General features: G+C 47.1%; 1 pseudogene; it reads right to left on the bottom strand.

The window, feature by feature from the left end:
- Nucleotides 1-8,710: 8,710 nt before the first annotated feature.
- Nucleotides 8,711-11,059, bottom strand: LOC146187537 (uncharacterized; annotated as a pseudogene).
- Nucleotides 11,060-17,517: the final 6,458 nt, after the last annotated feature.

Raw genomic sequence — 17,517 nt, 5'->3', positions numbered from 1 at the left:
GATAATGGTCTTTGCTCATTTTTATTGCATTCTTCAGAAACAGACGCAGTTCTGATAAGTGGTGTGCGCCCGCAGGAGAAGGGCGCTGTAGATATTTCTTTCTTGCTTTTTTAACCTTTCGCCCTGCATGGGCTATTTCTTTTGTCATCCAAGGTTTAGAAGTGCGTTTTATGACCTTTCTCTGGGGAATGAAGTGCTTTATGTAGTGCTTAACTAGACCTTTGAAGAATAACCATAACACATCAACGGATATGCTACTACATTCATGTTTGGCAACAAAAGAAGAGAACGAATTGTCCAATGCATCAAGTACATTCACATCACTAGCACGAGAAAAATCGAGTACAACCGTTTCCCTCTGTTTCAGCTTAAAAACATTCTTCAATTTCAAGGTAAGAGACACTATTTTATGGTCAGAAATCCCTTCAAAAATATGCACACTTGGATTCATATGTATGACCTTCTCATTCACGAGAAATAAATCTAATGTCGACACACTTCCGCCGTGAACACGGGTAGGTAGTTTCACTAATTGCGTTAAATTGTGCATTCGAAGTACGTCAACAAAGAGTTCACCAGAATGAGAGCGCGCTTTTGGGAACTCATTAGCCCAATCGACATCCGGTACATTAAAGTCTCCTGACAAATGAATGCTGCAAGATTGGTTGCTATGTCTGCATAGAAATTCATTCAGGTTTTCAAAAAATGCAGGACTAGAGTTAGGAGGATGATAAAATCCACCAATTAGAAGATGGAAACCATCCAATACAATCTTGACGATGACGCACTCCATTCCAATAGGGTCAGGTAGTCTGGACGCACTCAAGCACTCCTTAAAAAGTATGGCTACTCCGCCACCTCGGGAATCTCTGTCGTTACGGTAAATTCCGTAACCTGCTGGAGTGATTTCAGCATCGCTTATATCTGGATGTAACCATGTTTATGTAATGACTATTATTTGCGGGCTATGGACCATAACAATACTTTCCAGATCTGTTATCTTGTTAACTATACTGCGTGCATTCACATTGAGGCAACAGACATGGTATCTTTTCAGACACGAGTGAAGTTTCAACGATAGGCACTATCTTCCTCTGGGCGCTGTCCCATTTAAACATTTTTTTGTCAATTCTAACTTTGTCGTAGATCAACTTTACCTTTCCTCCCTGCCTTCTAATATCAGCCGTGTTGTCCCATAAGCATTTTCTGATTTGCCTTGTGGCTGCCGAGAAGTCTTCGCTAACGGCTATATTCTTTTCCTTTTCTATCTTGTAGCAGTTTTGAATAACGTTCACTTTTTCTCGGTGATCAATAAGTTTAAGAATTACTGGTCTTGGCTTCCCTACTTTCTTTTTTCCTAGTCTGTGTATCCTTTCTAAAGAAGATACCTGTACGCCGAGTGTACTTTGAAACAAGTCATCCACCACATCTTCCATAAGTGATGAATACATTTCATCGGTGCGCTGAGGAATGCCAAACACAATGAGTTTATTTCGCCTACTTCTGTCTTCGAAATCAACTAACTTTTTTCCAGTGTTTTAATTGTATTTTCCATATCAGTGATCTTCATACCAACCTCCTTTACTATCGCTGCTGATTCTTCCACCTGTTTAATCTTTGCTTCGATTGTGTCCAGTCTTTCCTTAATACTTTTTTGACCATCCAAAAGTTTCAGCAGTAGCTCCTGATTGTTTGGTCCGGGATTAACCTCGACATCACCACAAAGCATCAGCAATTAAAGCAGAATATCCTGTGCGTATAGGTACACCGCACAAACACCATTGGGGCACGCCAGCAAGACCAGACAATGGTTGCTAGTTTTTATGGTGGAAGAATTATTACTGACCTGCACAAAAAGCAGGAACGGGTTTGTCATGGCCCACTGTATTCACCTGTAAACCAGTGCCTCCAACTTCGTCACCAGTCACGTGGCAAGCAGGTTTTCGCCTGCGCAGCAACACCATCCCGCTGTGGCAAGACACCGATTCCCGCACGAGGCTTACTCCAGCAGTGGCTTTCCTGGTGCTGGCTTTCAGCTGGCAGGTGCCCTTGTCTGGATCCCTCCTCGTCTCACAGAGCTTCAACTTCGTGGATACCTGTAGGACACGTTGTATCTTTGGCAGGAACTGACGAGCCATATTTAACTATCGACACCTTCGCCAGAAAGCCACTGCTTTCACCTACGTCACCGGACACGTGGCCTGGCCGTGCAGCATTTATTCTGCACAACAGAGCCATCCCGCTGTAGCAGGAAACCGATTCCCACATGATGCTTACTCCTCCAGTTTCTGCTTGCACGTGTCCTGCCAGATGTTTCTGCCCAGACTCAACTTCGTGGAAACGCGAACGATCCTTCGTAGCACAAACCGTACCTGACGAGCAAATTTTATCGGTCAACGGCGCCTTCGCGTGGAAGCCATCTCATTCAACTACATCCCCTGTCACGTGGCCTAAGCGAGCAGCAGCAACATCCCGCTATGACGGGCACCAATTCCCAGATGATGCTTTTATATATATACTCCGACAGTGGCATTCCAGGGGCTGTACTTCTGGCTTTCTGCTAGCACGTGCCATTGTTTGAACCTTGTTCGTCTCCCAGACAATCCTGCCCAGGCACAACTTCGCGGACGCACTAACGGAGTTCCCAGCACAGATTGCACCTGGCGAGCCAAATTTAAAGTTGAACGGCACCTTCGCCTGCAACCCACTGCCTTCAACTACGTCACCAGGCAAGTGGCCTAGGCGAGAGTATTTAGCCTACGCAGCAACGCCATCCCGCTGTGGCGCGAAACCGATTCCCACACTATGCTATCTCTAAACGTGGTTTTCTAGGTGCTGTCATCACCATCATCATCAGCCGTCTATACCCACTGCAGGCCGAAAGCTTCTGCCTCCAATTAACCCGGTTCTGTGGGAGCTGCGTCCACTTGCCTCCTGCGAACTTCTTAACCTCATCCGCCCACCTAAAATATTGCCTCCCGTGCTATGCTTTCGTTCCCTTGGAATCCAGTTTGTTGCCCAAAGCGACCATCGGTTATCCTCTCTCCGCACTAAATGCCCATCCTGCCCATGCCCATTTCTTCTTGATTTCCCCTAGTATGTCAGTAACAGGAGTTTATTCTGCGTCCCACTCTGCACGTTTTCTATCTCTTAATGTTACAACTACCATTTTTCGTTCCACAGCCCTCTGCGTTCTCAAATTAAATAGAACCCTCTCTATTAGCCTCTACGTGGCGGCCCCATAGGTGAGTACAGGTAAGATGGAACTGTTGTATACTTTCCTTTGAGCAGTACCGGTTAGCTGCTAATTATAATCTGCGAGTGCTTCCTAAATGCACTCCATCCCAATCTTATTCTCCTTGTTATTTCACTTTCATGGTCCAGTTCTGCGGTTACTACCTCTCCTAAGTAGACATATTTGCCAACTGCTTCCAGTGCTTCGCTACCTAATGTAAACTGCAGTTCTTTCCTTAGGCTGCTGAACATTACCTTCGTCTTCTGCATATTGATTTTCAAGCCCACCTTTCTACTTTTCCTGTCTAAGTCATCAACCATTATTCGCTGTTAATCTGAGCTACCAAGCAAGGCAATGTCATCAGCAAATCGCAGATTACTGAGGTACCCTTACCCCTAACTGCTCCCACTCCAAGTCTCTGAACACATCTAAGCATGCTGTGAATAGTACTGGGGAGATCTCGTCTCCTTGCCTAACACCTTTCTTTATAGAAATTTTGTTACTTTCTTTATGCAGAAAGGAATGCCATTAGCGCGAAAAAAGTAGGAAACGGACGAGGACAGAATACAAGACACGAAAAGAGCGCTTTACAGCGTCCGTTTCCAACTTGTTGCGCTAAAAGTAATCCTTTTCAACGATGAACCAATTCGCCGAGCAGAACCTTTATTGAACTTCACTATATATATATTCTAGAACTTTGACGTACGGCTCATCTACATCCTGATTTCGCAATGCTTCCATGGCCGCCGAGGTTTCTACTGAGTCAAATGCTTTCATGTAATCAGTGAAGGATATATGTATAATGGTGTTTATGACCTCTATGACCTGGCTGATGGTATGAAATACGATAATCGAGTACCCTTTCCGATAAAGCCTGCTTGATATTTTGCTTAGTTGCAGTCGTTTGGCTTGATTATATTAGAGATTATCTTGGTAAATAATCTATACGCAACAGACAGTAAGCTGATTTGTCTGCGATTTTTCAATCTTTAGCGTACCCTTTCTTATGAATTAAGATAACGTTTGCGTTTTACATGGTTTCGGTACCGTTGATTACATCAGGCATTGCTTATACAGGGTGTCTCACGGTTTCTTTCTACCGCCAATCTCGTTATTGTCCTGATTTCTTTGGCTACTGTAGATATCAGTATTGAATTCCTCGGCTTCTTCGACTATCTTTTCCATATTCGCGATCAAATTGCCGGCCTTCTCCCTTAGGGCATACATCTGATTTTTCCCTACGCCCAATTTCTTCTTCACTGCTTTAGGCCTTCCCACGTTCTTTCCAGCATCCTTACGTTTTAATTAACAACAATAATAATTGGTTCACAGAAAAGGAAAGGCGCTGTATCTGTCACACGTGCTCTGTGGACACCTGACCGCGCCAGAAAGGAAGGTGCGAGTGAAAGTGAGAAAGGGGAACCGTAGTGGAGGGCTACGGAGTAATTTCGACCACCTGGGGATCTTTACGTGCGCTTACATCTTGGTGCGCTGGTACTCCCCTGATGGGGCTGGGACAGGGGGGCCTGCCACAGAATTTTTGTCTGTTGCGGGCCGTCATTGCGGCCGCCACTGTTTCGGTGGTGGACAGTGGCTGCTGTTGCGGCGCTCGTCTTTCTCTCCCTGTCCCTTTTCTTCTCTATTTTCTCGTCTGTCTGCACGAGGCAGCGGAGGTGGCTCAGCTACAGAGCCAGTAGCAGGCCCGCGCACTTTGTTTTTCATCTTCTTACAGCCACAAAAATATCAACAGCTCACATCGCACAGCACACGGACGCCACTTCGTTCGCCTCCATCGAAACGCAGCCGCTGCGATCGGGATCGAACCCGGGAACTCCGGCCGGCAAAATGGTATATATCCTGGTATCGGCCAACTTCGAGCTTATTGTTTAACTTTGATATCTCTACCAATAATATCTAGTCTATTGGTTTGCAAGGTTTCATACTTTCACGTTTCTTAATCTAATATTTCATCTCCTTAGACAGCTTACCGCTATCAAATGCATATAGCTGTTTGTGCAATTCATTGGGAAAATGCACTGGAATGCAACCAGAAATATGTATTGTGAATTAGATTTAATTATTTAGCAATAAAGAGTTGTGAGCGGTACCAGGCTCACTGGAAGGCACAGTGGCGATGGAGTAGCATCTGTATTTAGGTCGCTGGTGAAATTTCCGAATGGTGGTGCCGGTATTGTCCAAGAAAATTAATGCAATGTTAGTAATGTAGAAACGAAAATTAAATACATAGAATGTGGTATAGTTAACTGATCTAAAACAATATTTAAGATATAGCGCAAAAAACGAACATGTTAGCAACTTCTACCACCCCGTTTCAAAGGGGACGCTCCTATATTCCATCCATCCATCCAACAGGGCAAGGGAAGGGAATGGTGGGGAGTTCCAGATGTCGCCTGAAAGTACTCAACTAGATGTCTCCTTCAGCCTCTACCGTGGTAGATTGCTCTGGGAATCCATCTGATGATGAGCACCTCTATTTCAGCGATGATAGTGTTGTCCTTGTAATATATATAGCAACTGCGGAAACAGAGAAAATCAAAACAAATATATATACTGTTAGCGCGGCTGCCCACTCGCAGTTATTGTGTGTCATAGCACCGTCGGAAAGATTTCAGCAGCAGCCTACCTATTACAACTTTGCAGGACGGGTAATATATGCTTAATAATTTTCTTTTGCAGCGAAGTTTCTAAGTTTATAGTCACACTACGAGGTTCTGTCTTTTTTGCGTTTTGTATTTATAAGTCAGCAGTGCACGGAACAATTATTGAGATATTGGAAGCTAGTTGTACAATATGAATCAAAGAAAGCACATTTCTTGAAAAAAAATAACAATTACCTCTTGCTCTGCAGAATAAAGTCATGCGAATTTAGTAAACATGTGGCAGGTTATATTCCTGCTTTATTTTCGCTAATGCAAAAAGCAGAGCGAGTCATATCGAACGTCGAGCAACCGCTGGCAAAGTTCGCAACGGAATTTACCATAAAGCACGGAGGTCCATGAATTATGGCGTGGTTTCATGGACAGCTCGACTGCTAAGAGGCATTGGACACCTGTTATGCTTTATAGAAGTGCTAATGGAAGGAACTAAGCGCTGATCAATAAAATAGTCTGTTATAAGCTGAAGTGGAGTATAAAAAGCATCACCTGCTACCGCTCCACACAACTTCAAAATGCCTAAATGCTTGCTTTCTTTCTCTCCATGCAAGCAAAGAGAAATGAAACCCTCATGCAGAAACGGATCAGCCTAAAAATCTCTGGCCATAAAAAAATCAAGTTTGAGCTAGGAGCATTTTATGCGTACATCAAATACTGATTGATCAAGAGTGCCAAGCATCACCGCTTATATGTACACTCTGAGTTTGATTAGAATAGTAAGAGTAATTTTCTTTTGCAAAACAGACGTGAAAACAAAGGTCGTACAGAACAGCTTTGAGGCTGGGAAATTCTCGCCACACTACAGCATTTTATTCCAGAAAACCATAATGTTCACTTAATAACATCTGCGCATTTTTGGAGCTGAATGCATCGTCAAGAATTCAAAGTAATAACAAACAATACTATTGTGTACAGCAAATAGAGCCCTAATTTTGGCATCAAAAGTGAAATCCTCCGAACTTAAGTCGGCTGAGGCTGAGCGAAAAGTGTCGACCATCGTTAGCGATTACCTTTACGGTAATGGCGTAAAAAAGAAAAACTACTCCATGTTAATATAGGAGCGCTTGCTTTTGTATGCGGCTCCACGGTGTGGAGCGTGGAGCACGAAAATTTAGTGGAAGAAAATATATATGAGGGTCTTCCCTGCGAAAATTTCAGCTATTTCAGCTTAAGAGCATAACTACGCGTACATGGAAACAAAAAGTTAGGATATGTTTAGGATCTCAAAAAAATAAAATAAAAATCTGTCCCAATCAGGCAAAGAGCTTGATAAAAAGCCAAACTAAATAGATAGAAGTGAGAATTTCAGCTGCTGAAATAATAAGTGAACTTTTTGGTAGCCTTGTAGACTAAGCAGGGATAAATTATTATTTTTTATTTCGTTCTGCAGCTCGCAAAACTTTATGCCATGAATGTGGGTACAAAATATAACTTTTGCAACAGAATATACCCACTCGGTAGCTAGTGCTGATGGAATGGAATGTAAAAATTGGGCTTAGAGAGGAAAGTCTCGGGTCGAAAAGGCACATCCGTCCATTTTTTTCGGTCGACCGCGGCGTGCACGAGTGCTGGCGCGGGGCACAGTGGGAGCGTGGGGATTGTTCATAGAAGATGAGAGGAGCAGTAAACCATCGAGCGAGGCAGGCGCGTTCCGTGAGCAGTAACGTGGACAAACGAGTGGGAGCCCGTGCTTCATTGCTTCATCACTCAACCGCTTAGGCGTTTCAAAATCTCATCAACAGGGAGGCGCTGCCATTGCAGCTCCTGCTGCGACCTCTGATCCGTTCAGGCCTCCTCAGTCTCCTCAGCTGCACCAGATGTTCCTAACTTCTGTTGCACCCTTCGACAACGTTGGCAGTGGCGGCTCAAGGCGAACATCGATCTAGAACTTGACTGAAGATAAAGCGCACGGGAAGACACACACAGGAGAAGAAGACACAGGACACGCGCTAACTCACATCTGGTTTATTTGCCGCAATAACAGCAAATATATGCTGAAAAGGGGTCATGCGCAGTACATAACAATCACATAAAGACAGAGAAAAAAATATAATGAATATTACAAAACATGATCAAGGAATATCCCAAAACCCGATCAAGAAAACTGATCTCTGCCTTCCAGAGCCGCACCGACGTATCGCTGACACACCTATCTCCCCTTTTCCCGATATGGAATGCCTCCAAAAGCTCACGCGCTATCTTATCACGGCCTCTGCCCAGAATCTTAATGTCAGCCAGTCGCGGCTCGCACGCAGTGCAATTCGCGCAATGCGCTGCCAAATTTGTCCCTCCACTCCTTAAAGCCCGCAAATGATCCCCTGCTCGATCATTAATACAGCGCCCGGTCTGGCCAATGTAGGCCTTCCCACAGGTCAGCGGGATCTCATATACGACCCCCATGCAGCAGTCGACAAACCGCTTAGCATGTTTTTTCTCACAACCGCTCGGTTTTCCAACACGCGAAATGCGTGAGCAAATCTCCGCCATCTTCTTCGGAGCGGAGAACACCACCGGCATGCCATGTCTGTTCGCCACTTTTTTTACGTGGTGCGCAACCTTATGCATATACGGTACCACAACAGGTTTAGCCGTATTTCTCACCGGAGCAGTTTTCTTCCCAAACATGGCTCGCTTGGTTTTCCGGAGCAGGGCTTCCGTCACCGACATAATGACCGCGCAGGGGTAACCAGCAGACAGCAACCGCTGTATTTGCCTATTAAAACTCGACTGCACAGCATGCGGGCACGACTTCGTGATGGCAGATCCTAAGCATTGGCTAGCGATAGCTCTTTTAACAGTTTTAGAATGTGCCGAAGAGTAGGGCAAATGTTGTTTCTGTGCCCGCGGAGCGTACAACCAACAAACATGAGCCATTCCCTAAAGTAATGTTAATATCTAAAAACTGCAATGAACCCTGGGAAGGAAGTTCATGAGTGAAAACCAGACCTCTCTCATTCTGCCGAAAGTTGTCGAAAATCCCACCCACCGCGTCAGTGTACGTCGAGTTTGGTAGCTTGTTAAGAACAATCAGAAAATCATCCACGTACCGAAATACCTTTAGCACACCTTTCCCATTAAAGCTCTGCTCAAGGGCGCGGTCAACAAAAGCTAAAAACACATTACAAAGAACCGGGGCAACACAAGAACCAATACATATCCCTTGTTTCTGGCGATAAAATCTGTTCTCAAAAGAGATAAACGTAACACCAATATAAAACTCAAGCACACGTATAAAATTATCCACTGTTAGACCACTAGAGTTCTGAAATTGCACAACCCCACTTTCTTCAATAGCATCTCTCACAGCAACGAACAGGGCAGCATGAGGCACCGAATAATATAAATCTTCCACGTCTACAGAGAATACATAGCCAATCGACGTATTTTCCTCGAGAAAGCTCACCACTTCATTTGAATTTTTCGTTAAAAAGGTGTCTTGAAACTGCAGTGAATTTAAATGCTTCTGAAGGTATTTGCTTAATATTTGCTGTCAAGTACCATTTTCACTAACAACAGACCAAAAAGGCAAATTCAGCTTATGTGTTTTAGCCGTAAAAAAAACACTGAGAGGGCATTGCACCTAGTACTAACAATATCATTTGCTAACCTGTCGAGAACCAAGTCTTTGCACAAGGCAGCCGCTTTACCCTTCACTCTAGTGGCGCTGGACTTTACTTCCTCGAAATTCTTGGCGATCGCATCTTGCGCTCTCTTGTGGTATTCCTCTTCAGTCAACACCACGAAGCCTCCTTCCTTGTCCGACTGAAGCAGTCGTAACTTATTGTGCTGGAAGAAGGATACAACCTTCCCCCACCCATCCTTGGAACGGCCCGCGGAGGTCCTAACAGTTTTCATCAGCGCGTCCACACCATCAAGTAGGCATTTTTCTTGGTATTCTCCTGCAGCCTTCGCAGCTATTGGCCGATGAAGCGCGAGCGATTCATGGCCCGGTACACTTGGTTCCTGACAAAATTTGGGACCCTTGCTTAAAATATTGGAAATGTCCACCGGCAACACCGCATCACCAACCACTGCCACATCAGTAGCCCGACGATCACAGCTCTGCCTGCCCTCAGTCGAATGCAAGGCTTGGTTCAAGGTCTGGGCCCAGAGGAATTCCGTCAGATTAGCCGCATGGCGTCTAGTGGCACGTAGCTTGATCTCGGCTAACCAACCAGGGTCTAACGCATAACACAGGGCTCGCAAATGGTCTTGACATCTTCGCACTTGTCGCCACAGCTCGGACTTCAACAATTTAAAAAAACTCATCAAAAAGTATCCAGGCGGTCTCCGAAAACCCAGAAAGGCACTCACGTCAATCGGAACAGACCCTTCCGAAGGCAGAAATCAATGAATCTTGCACGGCAGGTTAAGACGGCAATGAAGGAAACACACATGTTGACTTGTGACGGAGAATTAGAAGAACCACATATAAAAGAACCCTCATTGCTTGAAAAGTAGTTTAACAAAACTTGAAGTTGGGCTAGACGGTGCATTGTACCTTGACTGAAGATAAAGCGCACGGGAAGACACACACAAGAGAAGACACAGGAGAAGCGCTAACTCACATCTGGTTTATTTGCAGCAATAACAGCAAATATATGCTGAAAAGGGGTCATGCGCAGTACATAACAATCACATAAAGACAGAGAAAAAAATATAAGGAATATTACAAAACATGATCAAGGAATATCACAAAACCCGATCAAGAAAACTGATCTCTGCCTTCCAGAGCCGCACCGACGTATCGCTGACACACCTATCTCCCCTTTTCCCGATATGGAATGCCTCCAAAAGCTCACGCGCTATCTTATCACGGCCTCTGCCCAGAATCTTAATGTCAGCCAGTCGCGGCTCGCACGCAGTGCAGTTCGCGCAATGCTCTGCCAAATTTGTCCCTCCACTCCTTAAAGCCCACAAATCTAGAAGCTGAGGGAATCGGAGCTGTTACCCTCAGGGCCTCTCGTCGCGCCCTGACGGTTACCTCCAGAGACCCTGAGGACCTCGACCGTCGCAAGTCCGCCATCTCACGGATCGAGGCAACGCGGAACTCCGTGAACGTCCGAATCCCCAAGCAGCGGAATCCGCACGTTCGACCGACCGAGAGGAGCTCATCGCGGCACTCAATCATCGGAACCACGCTCTTCATCCGGACCCTTCTTCCTCTAAGGTCAGGCTCTCTTTTGCTCAGCGCTCCGGACAGTTTGCTCATGTTATTGAAACTGACCCACCCGCTTTTGCTCGTCTCTGTGCGGCGCGTCGTGTAACCATCGGTTGGACTTCCGCCGAAATCCGTGAGGACCTGCACGTCCCCTGCGCACTTTTTGTGCGCAGTATGGCCACTCTTTGAAGAAGTGCAAGCTCAAGAATGATCCTTCGAAGGTGTGTTGTACCCGTTGTGCGGGGTCACATGCCTTGGTGGCTTGCCCTCGCTCCGTCCGGGACCCCAACGTTAAGTGTGCCCCCTGTGCTGCCGCCGGTCGCCCGTCGAATCATCATGCAGGACATGAGTCATGCTCTGTTTTGCACGAACGTTCGGACAAAATCCGCGCTCGAACTCAGTATGGGCCTTAGCAGTCAGGTGGCCTCGCGTCCCTTACCCGTTCGCACCCCACACCGTAGCCCAAACATCGAACACATAGAAATCTGGCAATGGAACTGTAGGGGTTTCAGACGAAAACAGTTTTTGCTGAAACAATACCTCTGCACCCCCCTCATCAGACGTGACATTATCTGTTTGTAAGAGGTAGGAGCCGACAGGTCACCGACGCTAGACGGCTGCTACACTGTCCGCCAACCCCACATGCCGTGGCAATCATCGTCGCAAACGCCATTGCGGTAATCGAGCACTCCTTATCCGTACCGGACGTTGCGCACGTAGAGATAGAAACAGTGCCTAACAAACGGGGCCGAAAAACTGCATTCGTCGTCAACATGTACAAGCCGCCACGACCCGCAAAGGCCGACTTTACCAACCTCCTTTCCGAAACCACCCACCTGACGCAAGCAAATCAGCTTATCGTGGTCGGGGACTTCAACGCGCCCCACCGGGACTGGGGGTAACAGTCAAACTCAGCCAGAGGAGTGACAGTTGCGCGAGCAATAGAAGCCCTCGGCTTCGAACTCTCACCGACCCTCTATATCTCACAAAGGAAGGCAACAGCGTCACCCGTGACTCCTGCCCGGACCTCACCCTGATCAAGAACGTTGCTGAGGCTACATGGGACGAACCTAGAAGAAACCCTGGGAAGCGACCACTGCTTGCTAAGCGCATCCATGTCATCTACCAAAATCCGGAGGGATCTGGGCGCTGCCTACATCATCGATTGGCCCAAATTCCTGCAACGGATACGTCCCATCAGGTCCAATCCAATCCATACAGGACTGGAGCGAAGACATCAGACAAGCACACAAGAAAGCCACCGAAATAATAAAACGCACACTGGAAGCCCCAGAGGTAGACCGCCATCTTCTCAAGCTATGGCAGAAGCGCAGCCACCTTGTGAGGCGATGTACAAGACAACGCCTAAATAGATTTCTCCGTCTGCGGATTGCGCAGCTCACGGAGGAAGCCCAGACATACGCCACCAACCTAGCACAACAAAATTGGCAACAGTTTTACGAGTCATTGAGAGGAACGCTGGGAACGTCCCGTACTTGGGCAATTCTGCGGAACCTCATTGACCCCTCTAAATCAAAATCCACATCTACACTGTCCCTGCAGCGTATTGCTCACCTTTTTCCAGGGGACGACGCCACGCTGCTTCAGGCTCTTAATGACAAATACATCGGCAACAGCCCAGCTCCACCTTGTTCTTTGACCCACCAGGGCGAGGAAAATCCGGCCCTCGATGCTCCGATTTCTGAAGCCGAGGTGTATGCTGCAGTTCGGTCATGCACCCGCAACACGGCGGCGGGAACGGACAAGATCAGCAACGCCATGATCCGCAACTTCAGCAAGGCACAAATCAGAGACCTCACCAAGTATCTGAACGACTAGTGTGGGAGAAGAATGGAAGTCCCTCTTAGTGGAAGCGCTCGGAGATAATCGTAATTCCAAAACCAGGCAAGGAGCCGGTGGTCGAAACGCTGTGACCCATATCACTCACCTCGTGCCTGGGCAAGCTCTACGAGCGAGTCATCCATTCTCGACTTCAACACTACATAGAAGATAACATCCTCTTCAATCCCTCCATGATCGGCTTCAGATCGGGCCTGTCCACGCAAGGCGCTTTTCTCCTCAAGGAGAAGGTACTTTCCAACATTCCGAGAGGAGGCGAGCAGCTCATTATGGCGCTAGATCTAAAAGGCGCGTTTGATAACGTCTCTTACGAGGCAATCCTCTACGAGCTCAATAACCTAAACTGCGGTGAACGAGCCTTCCGATGCGTCAAGAATTTTTTTGTCCAACCAAACGGCAACGATAGGAATGGGTGACATGAGATCGGATCTTCAAGACATGCCAAACAAGGGCACGCCACAGCGATCGGTCATCTCCCCGCTCCTCTTCAACATCGCTATGATTAGAGTCGCAAGGGCTCTGCAACAGGTTTCGAACATTGAATACACCCTGTATGCTGATGACATTACTATCTGGACAACCACCGGCTCTCTAGGTCAGAAAGACGAAACACTTCAAGCAGCAGCAACCTGCGTGGAAACAGGCCTTTTGATGTGGGCTCCAATGCTCCCCAGATACATCTGAAGTCATCCGCATACGTGGGTACCACTATACATCACCAGGCAATCTTAGCATCCTCCTGCATGGGGTCCCAATCCGGGAAGTGCCACTCATACGAATCCTGGGTCTCTGGCTCCAAAGCGGCAGAAAAGTTGACCACGTGCTCCATCTCCTCAAGAATACAACACAGCAGATCTCTAAAATGATCCGCCGAGTGGCCAGAAACAGAAAAGGCATGCGGGAAGAAGACACGATCCGTCTGGTGCAGGCGCTGGTCATCAGGCGCCTCTCCTATGGACTACCTTACCTCACCCTGCTCCGAAGAAATATCAACAGAGTAAATGCAATGATACGTGCAGCTTACAGGAACGCGTTAGGCTTCCCACCATATACCTCCAACGTCAAATTGTAAGCTCTTGGACTGCACAACACATCTGAAGAGATTCAAGAGGCTGTCCTGTCCCAAAGGGAACGCCTTCTGTCAACTGAGACAGGCCGGCTCATTCTGGAGCGCGTTGGATATCCTTCGGACGTACAAGTTATCCAGTCAACGACTAACATTCCTGTTCCGTACCGGGCAAGAGTATATGTGGCTCCGTTCCCAAAGAACATTTCTCCAGTCCACAATGAAGGCAGAAGACACGCCCGAGGGAATTATCTTAAGCGTGCAGTGGAACGCAGTCCGAAAAGTGTCTATGTGGATGCCGCTCTATACGAGCATACATCGAACGCAGCAGCAGCCGTGGTGGTGGGCTCTTCGTACACAGAAGTCTCCAGCATGTCCATCCCGCACTGTACTATTACAGAAGCGGAAGTGGCAGCGATCGTGCTAACCATTACCTACGGAGACACGACCAATCGAGAGCTTCACGTAATCACCGACTCACAAGCGGCGTGTCGACTCCTTCTTGCAGGCAGAATACCTACAAAAATAGCTCGCTTCACAACTAACCCATTGTCTACAAACTCACTGCTCAAACATCAGATCACTTGGGTTCCGGGGCACTCTGGATTGGAAGGTAATAAGGTCGCGGATAGGCTAGCTCGAGGGCACACAAACCGAGCGGCCACCAATCCCGATCTAACCAGCATTCCTGTCCCAGCGACTTACGGCGGGCGACTTAAGTAACTACGAGAACAACGTAGGATTTATCCCCCTCCACACAAGGGACTAAATGCACAAGAAACGCGGGAATGGAGACAGCTCCAAACCAACACTTACCCTAACCTGCATCAATGCAACATAATGTTGCTAGAACAATACACAGACATATGCCCTCGGTGCAACGACCAGCCCACCGCCTACCACGTCACACGGGGGTGCACAGGCTCCAAACATCGACACATAAACATGCACCCATTCGGAGGCGCAGTGGGAGGCCACTTTGCTATGCTATGATCTAGAGACCCAGCGTAGGCTGGTAACTCAGGCAAGAGTGGCAGCCCAGGCCATTGGGGTCTTGAAAGGGAGACTCCACTCCACTGCCCCCCCCCCCCCCCTTTTTTTCTTTTTTTTTCCGTTTCTTTTTTTTCTTTTCGAAATAAAGTTTTCTCTCTCTCTCAAGATATAGAGGGGGGGGGGGGGCAGAGAAAGCAGAGGTGTCCATCGCGCGTTGGCGGCGAGAGCATTATTTGCAAGCAGTCCTTCCTAAGAATTGGCGCGAAGATTATTCGTGTTGCTTTCCACTGCATGCGTCTTGACGGATAGCTTCTGCTGGAGATGACCAGCCCAGCGCTCCAAGAACCGGGCAAGCTTCTTAATCAAACTGCGTCTACGAAGGAAATCATTATCATCATCATCATCAGCCTGACTGTACCCCCTGCAGGGCGAAGGCCTCAGCACATGCAAAAATATCCTCCCGTAGTAGACGAGCTCAGACATGCGCATGCGCGAGAGGAAAGAAGGTAGCCGAGGAGGATCTGTTTGTATTCTGGCGGATGTGACGTAAGGGATCGCCCATTCTTGTTTTTTTTTGTTTTTGCTTGCGTGTACTCTCGGACCCAGAAGCATTTTTTATCATGGACTCCGCAGCCGCAGGTGCTTTTTTTTTTTCCTTTAGAATTTTGGCGCGCAGTGGCAGAAGCAAGCGGGAGGCTTGTTCGCGCAGCGTTGTTTCAGATTGACCGGACTGGAATGTATTCTGCAGAATAGACTGGGCGGCGCCCATCCTAGCAGGTTTCTTCAGACTTTCGTAAGTGCTGCGAAAATGCAGCGCAAAACACGGCGGCATCCCGCACTTTCCTCGCCAACTTAGGAGAGCTTACAGCTTGTCTGGAAAGCTTTTCTGCATCGATGCGCTATTGCTAAGTGAGTCGGTGGCTTCGTAGAGGATCTACGCAGCTCTTTTCTGTGCGCCAGGAAGCAGTCCCTTCAATACCCATGCTTCGATCGGTCGCCTCCGTTTTGCTCCCGAATAGCCCTGTCTTAGCAAAAGCAACCATTTCTATTTTTTTTGTTTCAGTGTGTGCCGGAATAATCTTGCTGCACAGCGATTTTGGGATCTTGGCTACGTCGCTCATAGGCTCTCCTGCACCATGAATGCCTTGTGGCTCTTGAAAGGTGGGTACAAAATGCGTGCTGGCAAAACAGGTTGCTCCACAAGACCGCTACTATATGAAACCGAAGTGACCATATTTATGGAGCTGGCATTGGGCATGCATTTCGGTCAGCACCGTCACAGCCAAAGCAATAAAAAAGGGGGTGGAGGGGGGTGCCAGTACATATCTACCGGATTGTTCTAACCACTAGATAGGACGAACCCGCTCATACGACTACAGTTGTTTTATAACATTTTGATGATGTTAATGTTCACATTTTTGCATCAACTCTAGGTGAATTAAAATTATGTTTCTAGTTATGACTATATGTTGTCTTGAGTACCACACAAGGTAATTGCTGTTCATGGGCACGGTATATAAATAAGTGTTTCAATGTTCACCAGTAAATCTACTCAGTGACAGTGCTATCTCTGTGGCCATTATATAGATCCTTTTTGTATTCCTGATTAGAGCGGGTGAAATCGCTTCTTTCAGCTGTAGCGCGTTAACAAAACAAATGCTGGTGCATATTTTCCAGTAGCTGTCAAATACAGTGAGAGGGCATTCAGGTGCACAAGGTGGGACAAGGCTGGGCCAGTCTGTTCCATATGGAGCGCCCACGCAGGCCTGTCATGGTACGAAATAGATTTGTATAATCGCTCGAAGAGCTTTCCAGTAGCATGTTTTGATGGGCTAGCTGGCACACCGTTGCAGTGTGGTTTGGCTGTGCGAACAGGCCAAGGACGGAAGGAACGCGCATGGAAATGCCAAGTTTATTTTATCCATTGTTCATCTCCGTGCTTCTTCGGTTTACACTGCCAAATCATATTGTCAAGTGGTGGTGACTAGGGTCGATGACACAAATGAAGAGTCGGTGATTGCACTGAAGAAACTCTTTATTGGGCTGACTTGCGCCCGTAAAATAACTAAGCAACTCGGCGGCGGCGATAGCAACAAACGTGCTCGTCGATCGTCGAACAAAGAATGCCCGTCACACTCGTCAACGCTCAATTTAAAGGCTGCTCAGAACAATCTAGATAACGTCGCAAACTGCTACCAGCACAAACTGGAACATAGTAGAAAGACACACGAGTGGCCGGAATCTTCGAGACAGATCTCGGTGCGTCTTGCGCTACAACGGAAGTGATAAAGGTGCGACTCGCGGCATCGAGCATTAGCGAACAAAGAATACAGAACTGATATGCGATCCAGAATCAGAGTGATAAGGCCGTATGCCGGCGGCTGTTAAAAAGTAACAAATACAGTTTTGAAGGTTTCGCGGCAATATTTATTATCTTGCAAGCAGCAAATGCACTGCTGACACTAGGGGCAAATTTTATGTGCTTTTTATGGTTGTGGCCAATTTATTTTACTGATAGAACATTAAA

Source organism: Amblyomma maculatum, chromosome 6 (genome assembly GCF_055883805.1).
Source record: "Amblyomma maculatum isolate TAMU_Amacu chromosome 6, ASM5588380v1, whole genome shotgun sequence".
In the NCBI taxonomy this organism is placed as follows: Eukaryota; Metazoa; Arthropoda; class Arachnida; order Ixodida; family Ixodidae; genus Amblyomma; species Amblyomma maculatum.
The sequence above is the reverse complement of the archived record's forward strand: the minus strand, read 5'-3'. Positions and strand labels throughout refer to the sequence as shown.